This window comes from Octodon degus, unplaced genomic scaffold, assembly GCF_000260255.1.
Source record: "Octodon degus isolate 3935 unplaced genomic scaffold, OctDeg1.0 scaffold00051, whole genome shotgun sequence".
NCBI classification, from domain to species: Eukaryota; Metazoa; Chordata; class Mammalia; order Rodentia; family Octodontidae; genus Octodon; species Octodon degus.
Genome location: NW_004524627.1, coordinates 10,057,905 through 10,084,520, shown reverse-complemented (window position 1 = coordinate 10,084,520; position 26,616 = coordinate 10,057,905). Strand labels below are relative to the sequence as shown.

The 26,616-nt window shown below is 38.7% G+C and overlaps 1 long non-coding RNA gene across 1 annotated transcript in view; it reads left to right on the top strand.

Moving 5' to 3' along the window:
• Window positions 1-15,035: 15,035 nt before the first annotated feature.
• LOC111817209 overlaps window positions 15,036-26,616 on the top strand; it is a 19,719-nt gene continuing 8,138 nt past the window's right edge. Inside the window, exons 1-2 of the long non-coding RNA XR_002821458.1 lie at window positions 15,036-15,046; window positions 24,447-24,451. This is a non-coding gene — a long non-coding RNA (uncharacterized LOC111817209). The remainder of the gene's footprint in view (window positions 15,047-24,446; window positions 24,452-26,616) is intronic.

Sequence of the window (26,616 nt, the reverse complement as noted above, 5' to 3'; positions counted from 1 at the left end):
GACTGTGTATGTTCTGATAACCTCTTCGGTCCCGTAACCCCCAGCGTCCAGACCTCTAGTCTTTGCTTTGGCCTTGGGAATCATCTGTTGGCTTGCAGTGCATATTCTTCAATTTGCAGCATTGGCCATTTGGTTTGTCAGTACAGACTCTAGCTTTTAGCACCGATCCTTCGACCTTCCACCATGATCCCTCAGTCTTCCATCATGGTTCCTTCAGCCTCCTGATGTAGACTCATAGGGGACATTGCTGTGGGTTCCAGGCCTTTGCCTGGATCCTTTAGATCTCTAGTGTGGAGAGAGATCTTTATCATTCTTCTATAATTATGGCCATTGTGGGTGGCCATTGTAGGCCAATCTTGTAAATTTCCATGTTTTGCATTAAATCTGAGTCAGAGCATGTGTTGTCATTTGAGAAGCCTTGTCCCAGCTCTTTTTTGTAAACAGGAATCAAAGTCAGGGTCTTGTGCTTGCCAGACACTATGCCACTGAGCTACCATCCTGGCCCTTCGCCCCAGGTCTTACAAGTATTAATACTGTGCTTATTAATTAATTTAGGTACCTATTATCATGAAAATAGCTCATTTCATCATGAATTTTGATAGGCATGCTCCAGAATGTATCAGCTTTTTTTGGGAAGGTATTTTCTTTCTTTCTTTTTTTCTTTTTTTTTGTGGAACTGGGGATTGAACTCAGACCCTTGCGCTTGCCAAGGCAGCACTTATTCCACTGAGCCATCTCCCCAGCTCCAGTATTTTCTTTCATGGTTTGAAAGATTTCCTCCAGGCTCTTTTGGACTTTAAGGTTTGTGTTGAAAAGCCTGCTGTATTTCTAATAGGTTTACTTTAACAAGTGATTTGTTGTTTTTCTCTTACAGCTTTTAGGATTGTGTTTTTTGTTGTTTTATTGTTAGACATCTAAGATTTTGACTATGTTGCATTGTGCAGAGGTTTTTTCTGATTCTGGTTATTTAGAGTTCTACATGTCTTACAATTATTTGTATGTTAATTTTTCCCCTTATTTAGAATGTTTTCTGCTATTATTTCTATAAACAGTTATTTTTATGCCCTTTGTGTTGTCTTCTGATTTTTCACCAATTCTAATTAATCTTAGGTTAGTCTTTGCATCATCTAGAAGCTGTTGGATCTATTTTTCATTTTTATAAAAGCATTTCTCATTAATTAACCACCACCAATAGCCATGTCTTCCAGTTTTGACTCTCTGTCTTCACACCAGTAATTTCTACTGCCCATACTTTAGTTAGAATTTTTAAATCTCTTAAATTTCTGTTTGAAGCCTTCTTATGGACTCATTTTTTTTCTATGCTGTCATTCATGTTTTACATCTTTTTTAAAGCTCTAATAGCTTTTTATTATTGTTTCTTATAAACTCACTGATCATTTGTTTGTTTGGTTTAATTGCCTATTATTTATATCTCCTGTGAGCTCCCCAAATACCTTGCTATCTGTTTTTTGTTTTTGTTTTTTTTCAAAATTTTATTGATAAACGGATAGCAATGAGACAGTTTCAAATCATATCGGAAGTACAGATTCAACGGATAACACACTGCATATATTCTTCTTAGTGGTTAATTGATGTACAAGATGTGGACTTGAGATCCTATTTACAAACACCATTAGAACAAATCATTCTATTCATTAAGAGAATGCAACTATATATCTATCCTAACCACTTTGAATACACAGATACAAAATGGACATTCATCGGTATACCCCATTTTTTCTAAGTTCCGTTATTGAATATTATAGGTGTGTAAACTCAGCAAAATATTCTAAAAGAGTCTAGTAGCCCATCATAGCATTGGGTCTTCTGTTTAACTGGCAATGTCAGAAATTATTGACCTGAGTCCCCCACAGCTCAACATAACAACATGGCTTTACTTCCTATATTTCATCTTCATACTTTTCTACTGGATGGTTAAGACCAAGGTAAAGCAGGACCTGTGCAAAAAGAGTTGTTTGCTATCTGTTTTGATAACTCTCCTAATAACATTTCAAATAATTCTGGTGTGTGGCTTTTGGTTTCTGCCCATTTGATGCCCATGGATCAGCTTTGAAGGAGTTGAGAGTTTTGTTTGCTTGTATTCTCATTTTTTCTATGTCTTCTACTGTTTTGTTTCTTTGTTAAGACTTACGGGTTGATTGTAGTAGAAAGTTTTGCTTCTACTATGGAGACTTCTTTAGTTGATGTCTACTTTTCAGTGACTTCCTCTGAAGGAATTTGCCTCTGTCAAGGATCCAACCACCTCTGTTTACTTGGGATGGGAGGTTGTAGAGTATTTGGTTCAGCATCCGGGGGCCACAGTATTGTTAATGGCCTCAAGATAATCAATCCTTTATTAGAATTCAAAGAAAATCAGTTATTAACAACAGTTTTGTCATTTTGCTATGGCAATTAAATCAGCATTAATTATAGTGTCAAATACAAATTGAGGGCCAGAGAGATGGCTCAGTAGAATAAGGCCCCTGGCAAGCACAAGGGCCTGAGTTCAATCCCTGGTTCTGAAAAAAAATAAAATAAAAATTAAAAAAAAAAATATATATATATACATATATATATAAATTGAGTAATGCCAAACCCAAAGGAATGACAATATGTTAATAGAAAAGAGATGCATTATTATAGTATAAACACTGACACAAATAGAATGGTATTCAACAGCAATAGCATAAATTTAACTATCTAGAGATGCATACAGTTTAGTAGTTATACTAGTAAAGGTAGAGGGATGGGGAACCAGAAAATGAAAAAAGAAAAAAATTGATAAATTAATGAATGGCATATGAGAAAGTGAGAGAAAGGTGAGAGAGGTAGATCTATTGAGGAGTAAAAGAAAACTAATAGTATTAGAGACCAATCACAGTAAAGAATAAAAAAGAAAAATAATGAAGAAGTAACAAAATACAGAAAAAGAAAATAAAATTATTTTGTTTTGATTTTTCTTTGAGTCTCAATATATTTTTCAGGCTGTCCTTGAGCTCATTGGTATGTTGTAGTGGCATTATTGTTTATTTATAGAAACTGTCTTGATTCTTCCTTAATTTTTCTATAACCCATTTTTTATTTGATCATACTGTTTAGTTTCCATGTTTTCACATAATTTCTATGTTTTCTTTTGTCATCAATTTCTACTTTCATTGCACTATGATTCAATGATATATATAGTATATCAGTTTGAAGCCATGCTTCTTTGTCTCCCAAGTGCTAGCTAGGATTACAAGTGTATATCTCCACACCTCGCATGTATTTTTGAACAACCAATATCTTTGTTGTATCTACAGTCTTAGCAACTGTAGTTACTGTCTAAGCCAAAGTATTTCCTGGCTCCCATTAGTAACTGAGACATTACCATATCTTTGATCTCTGCTAAAAGTAGTCTGTAGGGTGGGGATTCATGTGGACCGTAGACTGTGTCAGCAGTCACAAGGTCTGGTTGCTCCCTTCTCTCCCTGGTCATTGCCTTTGTCCAGGATCAGTTGATTGATTAGTCCCTGCCTCTACTGCCCCATACCAAAAAGAAGCAAATTGCAGAGCTAGCTTGAAATTGGTGAATGGTCTCACCCTTGTGCTGGGTGAGGATTGTCCACATATATATGATATATTTGTTGTATATGTTATATATTTGTTATATATACTTGTATATATGTATAGGGCATTTGAACTCTGCTGTTGCCTCAGGCCGATCACATCTTTCTAGGTTTCAGATCCAATGACTCTGAATGAAAAATCTTAAAATGAAAAACTATCATTTTAAGTTGGACAGAAGTTAAATGTAAAAAAAAAAAAAAGAAGAAGAAGAAGTTAAATGTAGTCAGTCAAACAAAGGTCAAGAGAGTAAATACTTATTCTCTTTCTTCCTGAAAATAATCAAATGTAACTATAACTTTATAGGGCAATTTTAGAAACCTGTTCCTGCTAGATCAAAGTTGAATTTTTCAAAAACCTAATAGCATTGTTCACTTACATCTCTTGATCACAATTTGGACATGATGCTACATCTTCATGGGAAACAAACAAAAACTTTTATAAAAGGCCATGATTCTATGAATGTAGACATAATACATTAATAGAAACAACCATAAGCCTCTGACATAAGTAGCAATGTAATTACCCATCAATTGCACATTTTGACAAATTCTCCATATGGATGGTTGCACTGGTAGCTTCCAATAAATTATGTCCATGGAAGTCATGGCCTTGGGTAGTGCCTCCCATTGTGATGCTGATGTTGGCCTTGTGGTATATTTGATCAATGGGATCTCAGCAAACATAAAGCAAATAATACCTTGATAAGAGCTATGGTTTCCTAGATCCCAGGCACTATGTAAGAAGCAAGAGTTAGTCCTTTTGAGGAAGACAGAATACATGAAGAAAGAGATCTAGCATCTCAGCTGAGCTCAGACTCCACCCCTCTACCAGGAAAGACCAGCAAAAGAATCATTTGGTCAATAAATTGATCACTAGTGCCTTTAGTAATTAATTTGGGGGACAGTTTATTATATGGCAAATGATACAGTTCCTAGAGAACACTCTGCAATCCATTAAGCATTTACTAAACACCAAACATGTACACAGCAGTGCTTTAGTGCATTGGAGAGCTGTACCATATTGCTCAAAATTGTTTCATTAGCCTCATAAGATAAAAAAAGGCTCTGGCTAATTTAAGCAAAAAATATGATTTATTGGGAGAATACTACATGGGAAAAAAAGAAATGCTGAAAATTAAGACTTAGGAAGGGCAGTGTATCAATATATTAAGCAGTTGTATGTGTTACCTGCAAGGCTAATGTGACTTTAGGGTCACTGGAGATTTATTTTCTCCAGCAACCATCATGGCAACCAACTCTGCATGAGCTCTTCCCAGTCACCACTGCAGCAGCAGATTCCACAACAGCATATCCCAAAAGATCCCTACCCTTATCCCCAAGCCACATACAGCTTAGCTTCCACCTCAGAAGGGAAGAAGTGTCACCTAAGCTTTGGGTTGTAATGTTTGAGAAGCCTAGATTTATAGAGGCATTAATGCCCATGAGCTAACCCATTAATCCATAGAGATAAATTCTTCACCCTTCTTCTATCCAGAAACACTGTTTTGAAACACAAAAGTTCATGTAATCTCTTAAAGTATGCTCACATGACACTGCATAAATATCTGGTCTTGATATCAAGCAGTAGCTAGTTGTTAAATATTCTATTATACAGTCATATGTCACTTCATAATAGGAATACAGTCCTGAAAAGACATCATTATGGGGGCCAGGGAGTTGGCTCAGTAGAATAAGCACTTCCCTGGCAAGCTCAAGGGTCTGAGTTCAATCCCCAGTTCTGAAAAAAAAAAAAAAAAAAAAGACATCATTAGGCAATTTTTGGCATGATGTAAACATCACAGAGTGTACATACACAAACTAAGCAATATAATCTTTTTTAAAATGAAAATAAACACAATTTATTAAGTGTAGAATAGATCTGTAAATTGAAATACAGAAGTTCAGTTCAGTGTTCCAATGAGTTCTCAGCATTGCATTTTTTACACTAAGAGGAAAGAAAAAGGAATAGTTCAATATTCTTCACAAGAATATTCCTTTTAAATGTATTTAGTATAGGCTCTATGGGGTCTCACTACGTAGATCCTACTTGTAGTGATTCTCTTGTGTTCAGCCTCCCAAGTGCTGGGATCATAGGTGCACCACCATGCCCAGTCTCAATCGCCATCTCAGCGTGCCCTGAGGGCGGAGCCGGCACTGCACACTGGGGACAAACCCTGGCCACTTTATTCTTCACAAAGAATGCTCAACATTCTTTGAAGATGAGCAAGAATTAGAGAAATTGGTAATGGAAAGTAATGGGAATCATGGTGGTTAGCACCTTTTTAAGTGCATTGACATATTCCTGCAAGGAATAGCCTGTTCACTCAAGGATCTTTCTAAGCCAACAGATAATGAGGAAGTATTAAAAATTGTTTCAATTTGAGTTATTGACATAATATCTGGAATTTACCTCTGTCAGCAAATCCCTAAGGCTTACCAAGTGATCTCCACTATTTGAGCATTATGTAGTAGCTTGGGCTTTTGTCAGGACATAAGAGCTTGTAACATCTGCATGGGTCTTCTTTCTGCTATTTTACAGAACAGTGATCATTGTTTGGAGAACCAGTACATGCATAAAGCATATTGCGATTACTCTTAATCCTCTATTCCCCTTTCCATTGCTTCCCTCCTCCCCTTAGTTGTTTTTCACATCTCCAAAAGTCAGCCTTTTAGTTGCCTACCACTTTTCCTTTATTTTATCAACTTATCTATTCATATTATATTTTTATTGTACTGTATTAATCATGAAATGTGTAACTTTCAGTGTCTGACTTATTTCACTGTCACAGTGATCTCAAATCGTTTCTTATCTTCCAAGCTATATCGATTGCCCTTCCTCCCTGCCCCCCTTTCTTATATATTTAGTACAGGTCTACAGAGTCTCACTACACAGATTGGACTCGTAGTGATCCTCCTGTTTTCAGCCTCCCAAGCACTGGGATCACAGGTACATGCCACCACACCCAGTCTTTGTCTCCCCCACTCCCCACTCCTTTTAAATGTATTTAGTACAGGCTCTATGGGGCCTCACTACATAGATCCTACTCGTAGTGATTCTCTTGTTTTCAGCCTCCCAAGTGCTGGGATCATAGACGCACCACCATGCCCAGTCTCAATCGCCAACTCAGCATGCCCTGAGGGCGGAGCCAGGACTGCACACTGGGGACAAACCCTGGCCACTGCGCTCTGCATAACCAGGTGCTTTAGTCTGCTGAGCTATCTGGTCAGCCCTTCTTTCCCCTTTTTATATCAGATTTCATCACACTAGTTCTGAAAGGACCACATAGCACCATGACAATTCTATTTTAATTTTGTACCATCATTTATATCTTCTCTTTCATTTCTAATTTCATTTATTGCAGTTTTTTCTTAATCTAGCTAAAGATTTATCAATTTTGTTCTTATCAAAAAAGCAACTCCAGGGCTGGGGAGATAGCTTAGTAGAATAAATGCTTGCCTGACAAACTCAAGGTCCCCAGTACTGAAAAAAAAAAAAAAAAAAAAAAAAAGCAACTCCAGAGGCTTTCATTTTTTTCTTTTACATGTACTCTTATTTATTTATTCATTTATTTATTTTTTTTCAGAACCAGGGATTGAACTGAAGACCCTGTGCTTGCCAGACAAGCTCTTATTCTACTGAGCCATCTCCCCAGCCCCTATTTTTGTTCTAATCTTTATTATTTTCTTTCTTCTGCTAACTTTGAACTTAATTTTTTCTCTTTTTATAGTTTTAGTGTGAAGTTCAATTTTTCTTTTGAGATCTTCTTTGAATAGTAGCTATTTATTACTATAAACTTCCTTCATAGTACATCTTTTACTGTGTCCCATAAGTTTTGAAATGCTTTCATTTTATCATGAGATATTGTTTTTAATTTCCCTTTTGATTTCTCTTTTGATCCAATGATTGTTCAATAGTGTGTTGTTCAGGAATGAAGGCTGGAGCTCAGTGTTGGAGCCCCTGCTTAGCATGTGTCCTGTCTTGGGTTTGATTCCCAGCACTACAAAACAAAACAAAACAAAACAAAACAAAACAAAACAAAACAAAACAAAACAAAAAAACAACAAAAAAGATAGTTTATTATTTAATTTCTGATTTCTACATATTTGTCAATTTTTACATATTTTCTGTTATCAATTCTGGTTTATTTTATTTATGTTGACAACTACTAAATGTGAATTTCAATCTTTCTCAGTCAATTGAGACTTGCTTTGTGTTGAAAATGTGATCTATCATGGAGAATTGTCTGTATTTGCCTGGGAAGAGTATGTATTTTATTACTTTGGGTAGTATTTATTTTATTTGGCTGTTCAATCTATTTGTTCTATAATTTTGTTTAAATTTAATCTATTGGCTGTCTGTATACACATTCAAACTATTATTGAAAGTTGTAAGGAGCTGTGATTTACAGTGCAGTTATGGCCAAGTCCAATAACCACACCATCATGTGTGCAGTCCACCAATGATAAGAAAGAGTATCATTACATGGTGCATGGTGCAAGGCTGGATTTCTTGCTCCTCCTTCCCTGACATTTCCTTCGGTCTTCACTCCTATTTCTTTCAAATTTTACTCAAGATTTCTTTCCTAGAGCATGCAAACTAAGGGACTTGGCACCAGTATTGTTCTGCAGGCATTCAGGATGGTATGAAAAGCCTGTGGCATGGTAGTGGGTAGTAAGTAGGGCCACACAGTGATACCATAATTACTAAGGCTGCCTTCCTACCTGTGGCTAATTGGGATGTAATACAAGTACTGTAAAAGGTGGGACTTGTGGTGGCCATGATATTTGAACAGTATGGGAATAATGTAAGGATTATGGAGTGAGCTGGATTCTACTGAGGGAATTGTGTACCTTGCAAAAGAAAATGATGTCTCAGGGCAGTCAGCTGTCAATGTAAGGCACACTGTGAGAGTCAGAGCGACCTCTACTGGAACTTTTTAATGAGACTATGATTTTCTGCACCAAAACCAATTTATGCTAAAAAGCAGGTCTGGATTCTGATTAAGGACAAAAGATTTGAAAAGAAAACTGAATGCATAGATATGAGTTTTCCTAGAGCTGGCCAGATAGCTCAGTGGACTAAACTGCCTCCTTAGGCAGAGCGCAGGGACCATGATTTGATCCCAGTACCACATGCCACACTGGCCCTACCCCTGGGGCACACTGAGAGGGCAGTTGAGACTGGGTGCGGTGACACGAGTTTATAATCCCAGCACTTGGGAGGCTGAAAACAGGAGGATCTCTATGAGTCTGATCTACATAGTGAGACCCTGTAGACCCTGTACTAAATACATTTTTAAAAAAGATATGAGTTTTCCTAGGTATGTATCTGGTCTTTGAAGGAGAATGAGAGTGTTGCCCCCTGACCTCACATGGGACATTTGAATGTGCAAGCATGAGAATATGGAATCACTAAGTTTCCTCTTGCGATGTGCTTAAAAAAAAATGTAACCCTCAGTCCTCAGAGAAGCATGTCGGAAAGGGCATTTTTAGCATTGGTCAGTTTCTGTGATGCAAACACATCTACTTTGGTCAATTTCAAGCTACCAACATAATGTCACTAAATACAGAGTTGAAAAGAAATGCACATAATTGCCTCCTACAAGCTGACAGGAGCCAATTCTAATCCATCCGTGTGCAGAACCCTCTGGCTGGCAGAAGTATCACCTCTAGCTCCAGCTCCAGCTCCCTGTGAGTTTTCTCTTGTCTGTCAACCATGTAATGTCTACTTCCGAAAGATGGCATCTTGTAAACGACTGCTCACTATTTGTCAGAAAAAGACAAATGCACTGGGGAGAGAAAATACCTAGAGTATAAAGAAATGCTTAGATACAGGGTCTTAACCAACAAAGATATATCATGTTCTCTAGTTAGGAGGACCAGTGGAATTTTGGCACTACTCTTATAATGGGCCCATGAATATCTATAGTTAAATCACTGAATGTAGTGTAAGATAGATCATCTTGTCTTACAGAGCTCCCACATTATCTTCTTGACCTATAGAGCAAGATCCATTATGTAGCTGGGCCAAGTAGAGGCCTCTGCAATTGCCACTATTATCCCCAACCAAGCTAGTAAATCAGAAGTGAGACTTTAACAGGAATTGCAAAGACTTAGAGCACTATCAAAGATTTAAAAGACAAAAGGGTTCTAGTTCACATTCAATTCTTTTGTCTGCCAACTGCAAAAATGAAACCATGGCACACAACAGCAAATAACTCTATACTTAAAAGAAACTGTCCTGCAGCATATAGTATCTTCCTACATAAATGCAGCAGGTGGTATCATTCTTTTTCTTTTATATATTTAGTAAAGGGTCTACAGGGTCTCACTACACAGATCGGATTTGTAGTGATCCTCCTGTTTTCAGTAGATCCTTTCCCAGTTAAGCTGTTATATAAGAACTCCAGTACTGACTGAAATCTTGATTGTAACCTTGCAAAGTTTCTACTAAATGATGCTCAGACTTATAAAAACTATGAGACAATAAGTACGTGTTGTTTTAGCTGTTTGTGGTAATATTTCACACAGCTAGAAATACCTAATTAAGTGATCTGATCACTCTGAAAAATGGCTTAACTTTTTTTTTTTTTTTTTGTATTTATTACAGGGTCTACAGGGTCTTACAGGGTTGAACTACACAGATTGGACTCGTAGTGATCCTCCTGTTTTCAGCCTCCCAAGACTGGGATTACAGGCACACACTACCACGCCCAGTCTCAATCGCTGTCTCAGCGTGCCCGGGGGGTAGGGCCGGCACTGGCACACTGGGTGATCGAAGCCTGGCTGCTGCACTCTGCCTAAGCAGGCGCTTTAGTCCGCTGAGCTATCTGGCCAGCCCTGTTTAACTGTATTTATTTATTTATTTATTTATTTATTTATTTATTTATTTGGTACAGGGTCTCACTCCGCAGCTCATTGTAGTGATCCTCCTGTCTCAGCCTACCTAGTTCTGGGATTACAGGCATGCTGCACTGTGCCTGGTTTCTGTGGACAGCTTGGCATGGGGCTGGCAAGGCATGTGGTACTGGGAATCAAACCTGGGTCCTTGCACTTGTCAGGCAAGCTCTTAGACTGCCAAGCTATCTCCTCAGCCTATGATCCAGGAATTCTATACACAAGACAGTAGAAAATAAGTCCTTAAAGAAGAACTATACAAGAACACAACAACTTATTAATCACTACCAATCAGGAAAATAATACATCAATATAAGAATAGATAAGAAATTGTAGTTTATTAATATAAAGTAAAAAACACTAAGGCCAACCAAATAACTCAGTGGATGAAAGCTCCTGGAAGCAGATGCAGGGGCTGGGGTTTAGATCCCCAGGCCTGCGATTCCGGCCCTTCCTGCTGAGTGGAAGCAACTGAGACTGGGCATGGTGGTGCATGCCTTTAACCCCAGCTCTTGGGAAGCTGCACACAGGCGGATCACTACAACTCCCATCTAGTGGTGAGACCCTGAACACACTGTAGACCCTTCTCTAAAATACACACATAAACACACACACACACACACACACACACACACACACACACAAAGTAAAGAACACTGCTCAGCAGTAAAAATGAAATAAAACTTTAATTTTCGCAAAAATTTTTGAATGAATCTCAAAAACCTTATGCTAAGCTAAGAAAACTGGATACAGAGAGTACTAAATGTGTAAATTCATTAATATGAAGTTTTATTACAGGCAAAGTTCTCGGGGAAAAAATTGGGCCATTGTCTTCTTTTGGAATCGAAGCATCTAAGGGCATGAAATAACTTTCTACCATGAAGAACATATCTATGTCTGGAGGCATTGGTCACATGGCAGAAGGATTTTATTTTTTTTGGGGGGGGGCTGGCTCAGAATGCCTTCAGGGCATGTTTGGCTGGCTGGAGTTGTGGGGATTGAACCACAGCAACCTGAGGCTAACTCCTTTGTTGAAGCAGCCAATTAAACAACTGAGCTAAGGGGCAGGCCCCTATTGGTCACATGGGTACATGCCTTTGTTTAAACTTCTAAGCAGAACATTTATGAGTGATATTAATTACTATATGTAAATTATACTCAAATTTTTAAAAATAAGAAACAAAAATCAAAGTAGAAGGGAACAGTTTGCTAAATAAGTATAGAATTTCTCAAGCCACATTGTCCTCAGATACTTTATCTTTCTCCCAAAGATGAAGCAAAAAGCATAGATTCCCTGCTGCCACATGGGATCTGGAAGACCATAAAGTTCCTGAGAGAAAACCACCCTCTGATCAGTTCTGCCCTCTTAATAGGCCTTGTTGCCTCAAACTTTGCCTCAAACTTCACTGATTCAATCCACCAAAAGAAAATCATTTCTTCGATGAATGTTACTCTCTCTCTCTCTCTCTCTCTCTCTCTCTCTCTCTCTATATATATATATATATATATATATATATATATACATATAATACACAACCAAGCCTGCTCAAAGTTCCAAAGCTAATTTTATCAATCTTACCACCACACTACCTCAAACAGGATTTGATTCTTACTAGAGATAATACTTCAAAGTAATATTTACTGGAATGCTCTGTCAAATAATACATAAAAATTGAATTATCAAATGATCTACAAGCTTAAAACTTCAAGGATGTTAAAAAGAAAAATCTGAGAAACTATCAAAGTTTAAGGAGCCTGAGGAGAACAACAATGAAATGTAATTTGGTACCATAGGTAGATAGGATCTTGGAAGAGAAAAAGGACATTAGGTAAAAACTAAGAAAATTTGCAACCAGTAAAATAGCTCGGCAGATTAAAGGGCCTGCTTAGGCAGACACAGGGGCCAGGAGTTCAATCCCCGGGCTTGCCTTGCTGGCTCCACTGAGATGGCAATTGAGACTGGGTGTGGTGGTGCGCACCTGTAATCCCAGAATTGGGGAGGCTGTAAACAGGAGAATCACTAAGAGTCTGATCCATGCAGTGAGATCCTGTAGACCTTGTAGAGCATAGACATTAGTTAACAATAATGTATTAATTACTACACTAATGTAAGGTGTTAGTAATAGAAACTGGAAGGGCAGGAATTAGGGAGATATATACATAATGTACTGTGGTCTCAACTTCTCTGCAAATTTTAAAATCTGTTTTTAAGAAAAGACTATGAAAGCAAGATATTCATGATTTATTTTTTTTAAATGGGGAAAAAAGTATGTATTTAGAACTAGCCAGCTGGACTCAGTTTAGATGATCCCAATTTTGTTGGCAGCATCCAATGCATCATAATCAGTAGCCAGTCGAACATATGCCTTCTTCTCTCCATCAGGCCTGATTAGGGTATTGACCTTGGCAACATTGATGTTATAGAGCTTCTTTATAGCTTGTTTGATTTGGCGCTTTATTGGCTTTGGCGTCCACAATGAACATGGGTGTGTTGTTGTCCTCAGTCTTCTTCATGGCTGACTCTATGGTCAGGGGAATTTGATGATGGCATAGTGGTCAAGTTTGTGTCTCCTGGGGGTGCTCTGCCGAGGGTATCTGGGCTGCCTCTGGAGCTGCAGTGTCTTGGGATGGCGGAAGGTGGGTGATGTTCACATCTTCTTCTTTTTGTGGCTGTGGATGCCTTTCAACACAGCCTTCTTGGTCTCCAAAGCTTTTGCTTTGGCTTCAGCTTTGGGGGGGCGGGCAGGGGCTTCCTTCTTTGCCATCTTGGTAAAAAGGCTCATATGATTTAATAGTAAGAACTAACAGGCACAACAAGAGACTTACTACATATGAAGACTGAGAGAGGCCAAAAGGAGTAGACCAGCATCCCAGGAACAGAATAGGTGCTTTTATCTCCCAATAGTTGCTTTAAGCAGTACTGCCCAGACCTTCTTCTGCCAGCTCTGGTTATTTCTATTTTAGTACCTATCTATCTGGATGGGAACATGTGAAATTTCTTTTACAGGCATAAAAATGTTAATAGGAAGTCTAGCTGCTTTTTATGATTTAGTAGGAAAAATAGAGAAGGCCTCTATGTCGAACCTGGAAAATGTGTTTTAATTTCTTTTAAGCTGGAGAATTACAAGGCTCTTACTGGAACACTGGGGAAATTTGGACATGGGCTGGATATTACATATTGTATTATAGCTCATTTATATCCTACATGGTATAATTATATTGTGGTCCTATAGAAGAATGGTCTTTCTCTTAAGAGACACATGCTGAAGTATTAGCAGTTAAGTGTCACGATGGCAACACCCAACTCTCAAACTTTGGAAATATATACATGTGCATGTTTTTCTGTAGCTTTATCTTTCTATCCATACACAAATATATATTCACACATATTCATGCAAATGTATTCTGTCTCTCTTCCTCTATCTTCTTCTCCCCCCTCCTCCCTCCTTTCTTCTCTGTACTATATATAAAGGAATACAAGTATTTATTACACTATTCTTCTCTAAAGGTCTGAAATTTTTCAAAATGAGACATTTGCGACAGTCTACTTTAATATATACATTCTTCAGAATCCATACTTGGCTACCCACACCTAGGGGGTCTCTGTCTTTTATAATCCTTCCTTAATCCTGCCCTGCTTTGATGGCTCTGGAGTTTTCCACAAGATTTTTCTTTCTCTGCTACTTAACATGCTTCCTTGCTATCATGCAAATATTTATCCTTGCTTGGCTTCTACCCTTAAATTAATAATCCTAAACCAATCAAATTTTTCAATTGTTAGGTAAAATGGTGTGAACCCAGCACAAAGAAAGAAAGAAAGAAAGAAAGAAAGAAAGAAAGAAAGAAAGAAAGAAAGAAAGAAAGAAAGCGAGCTGAATTTAGAGTTCCAAGGAAGACTTCTGGCAGTAACTACAAATGATAGTCTGCCAGGAGCTTAGGTAGGGTGAGGTGAAGGGAAGCATGAGACTGGGGAAGCAGGAGTAGTCGCGTGGCAGCAGCAGGATGGCCACACAGCAATGACTAAGGCTTGTTGTGAAACAGCTGCATGTAGCTACAGTGGGTCCTAGCATGCTCTGCTAAGGTGGCAACAGGAGCTGGGAGTTGTGCGCTTGGATTGTTCCTGAAGCACAGGCAGTTGGGTGCAGCTGCACCAGGACTCAAGTGGCTGGGTACATGGGTGACATCTAGAGGGGTTTAGATAATAAGGCTACCACCCTCCTAAGAGCACAGCCTAGTGATTACCATGGGCAACATGAACATGTAGTTGGGATTATAATTGTTACGATCCCAAATTACATAACAAAATAATCCAGCCAAGTATGACTTCACAAGAATTCTGAGGAATGGACTTTTTTCATCTCATTTTACAACTGGAGAATTTCTAATACTACACTAAGTTTAAGACTGTTATTTCTTTCTTTCTTGCTTGTTCGTGTTCTTTCTTTCTTCCTAGTGTATGTGGTTGTTATAGAGTCTCACTACACAGCTTGAATTCGTAGTGATCCTCCTGCTTTCAGCCTCCCTAGCACTGGGATTATAGGTGTGTGCCACTACGCCCAGACTCTGGACAGCTCAGCCTGCCCTGGGGGAAGGGCTGGCAAGGCATATGATGCCAGGGATCAAACTGGGATCAAACTGCTGTCCCTGTGCTTGCCTAAACTTGCCTAAGCAGGCGCTTTAGTCAGCTGAGTTATCTCGCCAACCCCTTAGACTGTTGTTATTTCTAACTTTAATGTATGCTTCATTCAAAGCCAACTTCCTAATTCTCAGGTTTCAAATAACACAGACAAAGATTTTCTCACAGATATGCTGATCTTGCAGAGATGTCACAAAGCAACAGGCACCAGGAGCCAAGCTCTTTCACAGTAAGGATTAACTAAGATGAGTATCTAATAATTAAAAGATCTAGCTATTTATTTATAACTCCCTAATTATTGTTAATTTCTTACATTGAAGGCATTTGGAAATGATTGTCTATTCAGGAACTATAAGGGCAGGGCAATATACCTTATATCAATTCTAAGATCTCAGAGATCAATGAGCAAGAGAATAATGGAAAAGCAGAGTTCAATCAAGACAGGTCATTTGGGTTTGCCTCTAGTGCCCAAATGATTTCTTTTTTCCTCTTCTGAACCACTCTTAGCAGCATGCCTAATATTCTTGTGTTGAGCTGTCTGTAGTTAGACTCCAGGTGTCCTTCACACCTACATAATTTCTTTTCCATTGTCTTCTCCTCCATAAGATTAACACTTCATGCAGTGCAGCTTTTTAAGCACTTACAATGCTCTTCCGGTACATGGTTTAGTTCTCTGTATAATTCAAGGTGGTATATTTTGTTACTTTTTTATAATTTAAGAGATTTAGATTTGAAGTTAAGAGGTTGCTCAAGGTCACCCGTCAACTAGTTAGCAAAGCCAAAAATGCTGTCTGGGTTGTGATTTTATGTTGCAGCACTGAGCGACACTGATCTATATCTACAGCCCTTTGCTTATGTTTTATTTTATGAAAGTGTCTTGCTAAATCACTAAGCTCCTCAGGCTATAATTTTCTTGCCTCAGCTTCCCCAAAAGTATCAAGATTATAGGTATGCATCTTCACATCCAGCTAGGGTTGTGATTTTAAGTTTATCATTCTTTTTTCCCTACTTTGGATAAAATTCCAGATTCAGTAACTTAGGATAAGGTATTTACAATGAATACGGTAGAAAAAAGGAACTCCCATGAATTCTGTATGAAAATCATAATAAAAACAAAAGCAATAGTGAGCATTCATTGGCCATTTCCTTGTTCATTTTTCCTTCAGTCAGACTTGCTTTTTGATAACAACAGAACTGGGTTGGGAATGTTATTGATAAAGAAAAATGCTTTGTTCACATCCTACAGTGATGTATATGTGCATGGGGACATTGGCCTTCTGAAAGAGGTTTATGTAATGGCTTCAAATGCAGAAATCCAGTTGTATAAGAAACAATAACGTTGCTTCTATTTTTTTCTCTTTAAAACCTTGACACTTGCACGTGGTAAAAAGCCAAGTTTAGTCAATAAATAACCAGAGGGATAGATCTGATTCGAGCAGTGTCAGAGCCCTGGGGCCCGGGCTACTGGCCCTGGAGGATGTTACCTCCTCAGCTGTCCAATATCCCATCCTTTGCTTTCGCACCAACTTGCCTATGACTGCTGCACGTCACGTCTCCACAATCCTAGTTTAAAGAGTCCTCTGGAGTTTCAAGCTGTCCTTGCAACTTCCTTATAGCCTCTAGAGTACACAGGACTTCATTCCACTACTAGGCTGAGTCAGAGAAACTGGGGCACTACCTTAGGTTCAGGCCATTTGTTTCCAGCTTACACTGTTACATAGGGGACTCTGCTGTCCCAGATTCACAGCCACCACACAAATCCTTCTTTTTAGAGCTTTGGGGTCACCTCACATGTCAGCCTGAGAATACCTTAGGTGGCCTATCCACTCAGTTCCACAGACATACTTGGTGCTCCTGTTGGTGACAGTACTCCTTTGCTGTCTGCACTTTCCTTTCCCCACAACTCATGAATCCTTAGTTTCAAGTCAAGAAGCTTTTCCCTGATTCACATTAAATTAATCCTACATATTTGTATTCTGAGTCCTGCTTATTGGGTTTTTAGGAGAATTTAATAACAAAAAAGTGTTATATATGTATGACTAAAATGTGGACCATCACAGGATTTTTAAGCCATAGCTGTTTTGTTTTGTTTTTCATTTTTCTTTTCTTTTTGCAGGACTGGGAATTGAAACCAGGCCCTTTACACTGAACTATACCCTCATCCATTTTTATTTTTCTACTTTGATGTAAAAAAATAAAAATCATATTAAATTGCTGAGTTGCCCAGAATGGGATTGAATTTTAAGAGCCTCCTGTCTCAGCCTCCCAGCATTGGGATCACAGACAGGCCTGTGCCACCATACCTGGCTGTCACAGGAACTTTTCTTTTTCTTTCTTTTTTTTTTTTACAGGAACTTTTCAATCAAGAGCAGCTTGTGAAAATAATTTTCTGTTAAGATGATTTCTGAATCTATCATCTTTCTGGTAAGCAAGGTGGCTTTCCACAGTTCACATGTTTGCACAATTATCATGGTTTTTGCTTCAAGTTAGAAAACAGCTCTAGCTTATCTACAGCCATCATTTTCCTTTGTTGTAGGATCTAAAATATAATTATGGGCTTTACAATTGTGGAGTACTTTTCTTCTTTTTTTTTTTAATGTACGTGGTACAGGGTCTCACTACGCAGCTCTGATTCATAGTGGCCCTCATGTTTTCAGCCTCCCCAGCACTGGAATCACAGGCGTGTACCACCACGCTCAGTGTGCCCCAGGGGCAGGGCCAGCACAGAAAGTGGTACAGGGGATCAAACCCCAATCCCAGAGCTTGCCTAAGCAGGCACTTAGTTTGCTGAGCTATCTCTGGAGTACTGTTCTTGAAAGATTAGTTCATTTTTTTAAATTTAATTTTTATTTCTGAAAAACAGGAAAAATTGAGAAGATACCTTTATGTACAGGTGTGGAGAGTATAAGGCAGAAAATTCATAACTCATCAAGCAGCTTAAATCTTTTTATAAAATAAACTCTAGACATATGTATAAAGTAGTCAGATAAGAGTGTGAGTGAAAAATGGGCCGCTGGAAAATTACTACTATATATGTGAAGCTTTTTACTTCGTATTTATTATTGTTTTATCTTGCAGTGTTTGGGGTTTGAACTAAGGACCATGAGCATGGTAGGTAAGTGTTCTACCATTGCATTATACTCCCAGCCCAGTGTGGAAGTTTTTAATTAAGCTAAGAAGTTGGACTTTTAAGAAATTTGCGATTTTTTAGAAGCTGTTTGTTTGCTTGTTTTTGTTGCTGTTTTGAGACTAGCTATGTAGTTCAGGCTGACCTTGAACTCACTGTGTAGCCCAGGAAGAACTGGAATTTGTAACATTCCTTGGCCTCAGCCTCCTGAATCCTGGGCTTATGGGTACATGCCACCATGCCTGTTGAAATTTGTAAAACCTTTTTTCTTGAAATTTGTAAATCTTAAAGAAGTTCTATACTATTTTCTGATTGATGTTAAAAAAAAAAAAAGAAAAAAAAAGAAAGAAAGAAAGCCAACCCCATCTACTAGGGTGCACTAAGATGTTGATTCAGACTGGGCATGGTGGCCCACCTGTAATACCAGTACTCAGGAGGATGAAAACAGGAGGATCACTAACGAGTCCGATCTGTGTAGTGAGACCCTGTTTACCCTGTACTAAAAAAAAAATTAATTAATTAATTAAAAAAGAGGACAATCAATGGATCTCACTAAATGAATACAACAGAAAATTTTTTTTCTGGAATTCAAGAAGCAGAGCACCAAACCTGCCTTTGCTGTTTACATATTGTGTACAAAGTGTGTGTGTTGGGCCAGCCAAATAGCTCAGCAGATTAAAGCTCCTGCAACCAGGCACAGAGGCCGGGGGTTCGATACCCAGGCCTGCCGTGCTGGCCCCACCTGTGGGGCCCACAGAGACTGGATGTGGTGTTGCGAGCCTATAATCCCAGCTCTTGGGAGGCTGTAAACAGGCAGATCACTACAATATAGATAGAAGCAACCTGGTAAATGAAACTGCAGACTGTCCACCAATTCTGATGGATTGCAAAAATCCAGGCAAAGGCATGTATTAGACTGCTTCAGATGATCTGCTCACATTCACAGAAAACTAATGATCTTCTCAGTCAGAAAGAGGACTGATTAAACGTAAGACTTTGGCATGGCTAAATAATGGAATCTTTGGGACTAACAAACTGTTTAGGCCCCAATATGTGGTTTGGCTGTTGACAGGTCAGGCAATCAACCTCATGTAGAACTACAGGACCTATGGACAAGTCTTTTATTTGTTCACCATCCAAGTTTTCCTGCATGAAGCATAGTGATACATGCTATTAGATTCTCTAACATTTTAACTACAAGACACATAAGAGCTGGAAAATAATGTAAATCTAGAAAGAAGCAACCTCTGGCAGAGAAAAAAAAAAGGCAGACAGATACAAACAGAAGCAAGTGGAAACTTCAGCCTATCATCCAAGAAACAGAGGAGGCAGGTACAACAGACTACTTCTGTGCCAAAATAAGAATTGACTAAAAGCATTTTACTTCTCTGTGCTCCACTCCCTAGGTTCTAGCAAGCTAAGCACATTAACACCAGCATTTTGTAGAGAAAAGCAACCTACTTACTGGATACTTGGATAGTACCCATAGTTGAGAAAGGAGATCAACATCTTTCTCACATTCCACTTCTGGTAGCAAATGCTCACAGCACAAATGTTCTGCTTCAGGATGGCTGTGGCTGCCAATGCAGAAACTGGGCTGCATTTTCTGTGGCCTAGCCTGTCCCTTGTCAGAGATTAGGGTGGGTTTGAAAACATCATGGGTACAACAATGATGTGAAGTGTGGCAGCCATGCCCCTACAGCCCTTATTGTGTGCCCATCATCAGAAAAATGACTGCCTTCAACTCCTCCACTCCAAAGCCACCTTTTAGTAGTAGAGATCTCATTAAACACACGGAGCTGGCCAGATAGCTCCGTGGATTAAAGGCTGAAAACAGAAGGATCACTATGAGTCTGATTTGTGTAGTGAGACCCTGTAGATCCTGTACTAGGGCCGGGGAGATAGCTCAGTAGAATAAATGCCTGCCTGGCAAGTGCAGGGTCCTGTGTTCAATCCCTGGTATGGCAAAAAACAAAACAAAACAAACAAACAAAAATAAGGAAATAAGGGGCTGGGGAGATGGCTCAGTGGAATAAGCGCTTCCCTGGCAAGCTCAAGGACCTGAGTTCGATCCCCAGTTCCACCAAAAATAAAAAGAAAGAAAGAAAGAAAGAAAGAAAGAAAGAAAGAAAGAAAGAAAGAAAGAAAGAAAGAAAAGAAAGAAGATCTGACATTAAATTGCGAAAAGTCAAAACATTTTTCTGGCAAGACTGGGCTGACATATATGAAGTTATTTCTCACTCACTTTACCTTTTAAACCAAATGTTGTCTAACCATAGGATTCTCATTTCTCTTTTTCCAAGAAGTTAAACATGTGGCATTCACTTTATCTTTTCAGTTCTTATATTAGATCATCACAAGCAATCATCTCCTACAGACATGCTTTTTCACTTAATTCTCACAAATCTATGTTAATTGCTACTACATAACCCTTTTACACATAAGAAATCTGCGACTCTTGAGGGGCAAAGTAAATTGCTCAGTTATAAAACTAGTAAGTGGGTAAGACAGAATTTGAACTTCAATTCCTTGTGCATAATTGGTGTGTGTGTGTGTGTGTGTGTGTGTGTGTGTATGTGTGTGTGTGTGTAACCAGGGATTGAACTCAGGCCCTTGTGCTTGCCAGGCAAGCGCTTATTCTACTGAGCTACCTCCCCAGCCCCCTTGTGCATAATTCTTAACCATTCTAACAAGACTGTCTCCCAGTAATAAAGACTGGTTGAAACAAGAAGTGATTACAGGATTTGGTGGAAGTGGGTAGCAACTGGATGACTTCGAGGTAATCAGTATATGCCCCAGAGAGACTTGAACAGTCCTGGGCAGGCAGTTCTCAAAATCTTCATTGTAAATCTCTTTACAACCTTAAACATTACTGAGGGTTCCATACAGCTCTTGGCTATGTATATCTATCAATATTTACTACTTTATAAGTTAAAATTAAGAAAATTTTCCAATATAGTTATTAATTTACTTAAAATAGTAATAATAAGCCCATTACATGCTAACAAAAAAAAACATGGCATATGATTACTTTTCAAAGTAAAATATTTAAATAAGGACAGTGATATATTTTAGGAAATCTCTCTATAGATAATAGTGGGATTCTCCTGCTTGTGCATTCTATGAATTGCAGTAACACCTGTCATGTATTTTCTTGGAAACTCCACTTATACTCAAAGGCACATAGGGTGAAAATGGGAAATAATGTCTCAGCATTCTCGAGAAATAGTTTCAACCTCAAAGATTCCCTATAACAATCTCGGACATCAGATAACATCAGGACTCTTCAATTGGTACTCTGACAAACACTGTCCTAGGCATGCAGGAAATGATGGAGAACAGATGGTCTCCATCAGATTGCTGGGAAGTTTGGGGGACATGAGGAGCTGACTAGTACTGGAAGTTCTGCCTGCAGCAGACAACATAAGGGCAGAGAACCAGGCCTATTTCCCCTCATCCCTTCAGTGCAAACTGGAGATGAAAGTAGAACTGAGCCACTTTCTTGGTTGCTATTTCTATCCTTATCCCTAGGAAAAATCAGTGATATAATTCTACTGCTAGGAAAGAAAAATGCTGTTACATTTCCTGCCTCCCTTGTGTTTCCCATGCAGTCCAAAAAATTTAGGATTCTCCTTGTATAACATATAAATAAAAAAAGAAATCTCAAATTGTCAGATTGGGTGCTCGCCTGAATTTAAACTAAGAGATGGCACAAGCATGAGACAATGAGCTTTTTTTTTCCAAATCTCCTTTTCCTGGCTCCTCTTTAGGGTTCTGTAGTGTCCTCTTATGTGCATACCATCTGAGTAAACTTTTCTATTTAAATTTATTTTATTTATTTATTTATTTATTTTTTGCAGAACCGGGGATTGAACTCAGGACCTTGTGCTTGCCAGGGAAGTGCTTATTCTACTGAGCCATCTCCCCAGCCCCCAAATTTAAATTTTAAGAGTTTTTTTTAGCAAGTGTAGAATATACAAAATTTGACTTAAAGCCTAGAGATACAGGGCCTTTAAATCTTTTGCTTCTACAAAGATTATAAACTGATGTGTAACTGTACGCCTCCTGGTTTCAGCTGACAAAAAAAATACAAACTATATCTACTAAACTAAATGAAAATTGATCAATTTTATATTTCATTATTTCCCCTTTACATATCTGTTATTTAAAATAAATCTTTTTTTTTTTTTTTTTTTTTGTTCCTCGAATGGCTTCAGGGCACTTTTGGCCAGCGGGAGAGTTGTGAGGTTCGAACTCCAGCAACCTGAGGCTGAGAGCTTTGTGGAAGCAGCCACTTAAAGGCCTGAGCTAGGGCCATGCCCCCTAAAATAAATCTTAATAGGACGGAAACATATGCTCTACTGAGGAGCATATGTTGAGGAAAACTAAATCTTTCTAAATCTTCAAAGTGATATGGTAAGGGCATTTTCAGCATCACTTGGAAATCATTAGGATTGCATGTTTTCTGGTCTACCACACACATGTGAATCAAAATTCCAGGAGTAGTGTCTGCTTGAACAAACCTTCCAAGTAATTTTGATTCAGTGGCCTAATTATAAACCATATTTATGGGCTAGAAAATCCAATATCATAAAGGTATTGGGGCTGGTAAGAGCTCAGTGGACTAAAATGCCTGCTTAGGCAAGCTTAGGTAAGTGCAGGGACCGCAATTTGACCCCCTAAAGCACCTATTTAGGGAAGCTTTGGTAAGCTCAGGGACTGCAGTCTGATCTCCAGCACCACATGCAGCAATAGCCCCACCCCCAGGGTGGGCTCAGCAGGCCAGAGTCCACGCAGAGTGGCATAGGCCTGTAATCTCAGAGCTGGGGAGGCTGAAGACAGGAAGATCACTATGAGTTTGAGCTGCGTAGTGAGACCCTGTAACAACTAAATATATTTAAAAATAAATAATATATTTTTTAAAATAAAGGTATTAATTCTCCCAAATGCCCATTAATGGATGAATGAGAAAACAAAGCATGGTACATACACAATGGAATATTATTCAACCCTAAAAAGGAAATGCAGACACATGCCACACAAGGATAAACCTTGAGAACATTATGTGAAGGGCAGTAGGCCAGTCATAAAAAGAATAGGGTATAACTGTACTTATATGAGGTTCTTAGAGCAATCAAATTCATAGACATAAGTAGAACGATGGTCCTTAGGGGCCGGGTAATGGAAAGTCATTATTTGATGGATAAGGAGCTTCAATTTTGTAAGATGAAAGGCTGACGAATGGTTGTACCACAATGTGAATGTTTTTAGCACTACTAAAGATTTGAAAATGCTTAAGATGATCGATTTTTAAGTTTTAGGTATTTTACCATGATTAAACATATCCAATGTTTAATTTAAAAACATTGCCAGTCAGTTGCAATGTGTGTATCTTATTTGGATGCTGATTCAAATATACAAACTTAAGAAAACTAAAAATATTTTGAGACCAAGAAATTTCAAGAGTATGTAATAACAGTAAACTATTATTGTCTATTTTTTAGGTATGATATGGAAATGGTATTGTCATCTTTTTTGTTGTTGTCTTGTTTTGGAGAGAGGGTCTTGCTATGTACTCCAGGTTGGCCTTTAGTTCACAGCAGTTTTCTTGCCTCAGCCTCATATTACAGGTGTGTGCCACCAGTCAGATTGGTGTCTTCTTAAAGTACCTGTCTTTTAGAAATGAACTCTAAAATATTTATGAATAAAATAGTTTAACATCTAAAATCAACTTTAATGTAGTCAGGGTGGAAAAGTGGATGGGAACACAGATGAAACTCGGCTCCCCATGAGTCAGTAATGGTTGAAGCTGATTGATGGGTGCATTCAAGTTCCTTTTTCCTCCCTCAAAAAGACAGAGGGGCTAGGGAGATAGCTCAGTAGAATAAATGCTTGCCTGGCAAGTGCAAGGTTCTGAGTTCAATCCCCAATACCACACACACACACACACACACAAAAAAAAAAAAACAAACAAACAAACAAAAAACCACAACAACAAAGGTGTTGGAGGGGTGGGGAGACAGGGGGAGAGAGAGAGAGAGAAAGAGAGAGAGAGAGAGAGAGAGAGAGAGAGAGAGAGGCAGGTAGGTAGGAGATAGACAGATTATGGTACTGGGAATTGAATCCAGGGTATTTTTACTAAACTACATCCCCAGTCCTTCTATAATTTTTTTATTTTTAGACAAGGTCTTGCTAAGTCAGTTGGTCGCCCAAGCTGGGCTCAAACTTTCAATCCTCCCACCTCATCCTCCCAGAGGGCTGGGATTACAGCATGTACCACCATGGCTGGCCTCGTCAAATATAGTATGGACAGAGTGAGAGAGCCCAAATATGTATGTACACTTCAGGAAAATAGGATCATGCTTTTGTAACAGGTGTTAAGTCTCACATGGGTGACCTTAGAGGATGACACATATTGTGGTAAACTCACTACACTGCTGGCCTTTAGAGAAAAAACTGAAAACACATTGCAGCAATTTCAGTGACCAAGGTTACCAAAGCAGCAGTTTGCTGTACTAATAAATATCTGGAAGCTGATGGCCACTACTTTGAGCACCTCTTCTAATTGTAGAGGCCAAGGGTAACTTGTGCTAATCTCATAATGTTGCAATAAATCTAGTATTAAAGTATTAAAATACTAAAAGTTGTTCTTTTCCTGAAGTGTGTATACATTATTTTTTGGCACTCTCATAATATAATATATATGGAGAGGACCTGTATTACTCTTTTCTATTGGATATACAAATAGGAAAGATGTTACATTTATGTTTAGTCTCAGTTTACAACACGCTTGTTTTCAATCTTTTCTAGTAAATGTTTTCTTCGTTCAAAGACCATGGAGCTAAGCAGTTCCTTGCTTTTCAATTGCCTAGAAGCCAGAATAAATAGCTGTGTTCCAACACAGCACCATCAGTCCCTGTACACAGTCCAGAAATAACATTATGGGTAACAAATGCATATGTCTGTGTGCTGAAAGATATCCTCTAAACCACACAGGATCAAAACCTGTGAGCTGATTATTACCCTACAAACAGGACAGCACTGGAGACACCCCGACTGAGGTTAAGGTTAAATTTACCCATGAAGGAAACAGAGAGGTGATGTTTATAAGAAATGGTAGGAAACTGGATACTAGGCACATCATCTAGCTGCTTCAAACCATTGTTCCTAGAGTTTGTTGTTGAAGGAATAATTAGTTGTTTCCTGCCATTTATTTGTTATGTTTGCATTTCAAAGTACAACATGAGATTTTTCTTGCATTTTCTCTAATGAGTTTTACACATTTGTACTTGTCTATATTCAAGTGTTTCTGTAAAAAGAAATAAAAGAGTATAATGAGCAACATTATAAACAAGCTTATTATGCTTCTACCTTTTGGAACTAAATGTTCTGAAAAGGCACATTTTCTCAAATGTATCCATGTAGGTAATTATGTTTAAAAAGAAACAAGAAAAAAAGTAACCATAGCATCATTTAAAATGTGTTTCTATGCAACATCGTTCTTTGTATCCTGGCCCTTAGTTTTGAAACAGTAGGAAACCAATCCTGGGACATGTTTTATAATGGTAGGCCATACCTTTAAATCCAGTAAATCCACACTAAGTGCAGTGTGGAAGAAGCAGAGAGGAGAAGAGAGGAGAAGAGAGGAGAGGAGAAGAGAGGGGAGGGGAGGGGAGGGGAGGGGAGGGGAGCGGAGCGGAGCGGAGCGGAGCGGAGCGGAGAAGAGAGAGAAGAATCAAAACTTTTAAGGGCTGGCAATATAGCTCAGTAGACTAAGCACCTGCTTAGGCAAGTGCAGGGACCGTGTTGAATCCCAGGCACCACGTGCTTCACCTGCCTTGCCCCTGGGTGTGCTGAGCCCGCAGTGCTGGGGAGCTTAAAGTAGGAGGATCACTACACTGAGTCTGAGCTGCCGAACTGCACAGCAAGACCCAGTACAAAATACATTTTCTGAAAAAGCTTAAAACATTTAAGGCAAAGTATGAGCTTTGCTTGAATTCTAATTCAAATAAAACAAATAAATGGTTGTTTTCAAAAAATCTGAATGCAGATTTTGGTGTGATTAGATGACAAGAATTGTCAATTTTGTTCAGGAATAATATTGCGATTGTATAGAAAAGAGCCTGGAGGCACATGCTTGTAATCCCAGCTACTCAGGAGGCGAGGGCAAAAGGAGCAAAAGTCCAAGACAAGCCTGTGTGAGAATGGCTTAAAATAAAGTTCAGAAAAGGGTGTGGGGCTAAATAGCTCAGTGGCACAGCTCTTGCTAAGCAGGAGAGGCCCTGGGTTTAAACCACAGTGAGAGAGAGAGAGAGAGAGAGAGAGAGAGAGAGAGAGAGAGAGAGAGAGAG